Source organism: Ailuropoda melanoleuca, unplaced genomic scaffold (genome assembly GCF_002007445.2).
Source record: "Ailuropoda melanoleuca isolate Jingjing unplaced genomic scaffold, ASM200744v2 unplaced-scaffold3709, whole genome shotgun sequence".
NCBI classification, from domain to species: Eukaryota; Metazoa; Chordata; class Mammalia; order Carnivora; family Ursidae; genus Ailuropoda; species Ailuropoda melanoleuca.
In genome coordinates this window covers 19,569-19,791 of record NW_023208381.1, presented here as the reverse complement: position 1 = coordinate 19,791, position 223 = coordinate 19,569, and the positions used below count along the sequence as shown (strand labels likewise).

At 63.2% G+C, this 223-nt stretch overlaps 1 long non-coding RNA gene across 1 annotated transcript in view; it reads left to right on the top strand.

The window, feature by feature from the left end:
• Nucleotides 1–6: 6 nt before the first annotated feature.
• Nucleotides 7–223, top strand: part of LOC117798892 — a 1,328-nt gene continuing 1,111 nt past the window's right edge. Inside the window, exon 1 of the long non-coding RNA XR_004622923.1 lies at nucleotides 7–151. This is a non-coding gene — a long non-coding RNA (uncharacterized LOC117798892). The remainder of the gene's footprint in view (nucleotides 152–223) is intronic.

The window sequence follows — 223 nt, the reverse complement described above, 5'->3', positions numbered from 1 at the left end:
AGATCCTCGAACGAAGAACATGTTTGCGTGCTGCATCCCCAAGTCCGGAGGCTGCAGGCTGAGGAGAGTGCACCCTGCAAACACTTCCCCTTGCTGGGGATGTGCCAGGGCTCCCCGACGCCTCTGGGCATTTGGCAGGAAGGACCGAAAGGTGACACCAGGAGGCCCAGAGCCGGCCAGCCCAGCCCCACACGCTCTGATCTGACTGTGCAGCCCCAGGTCC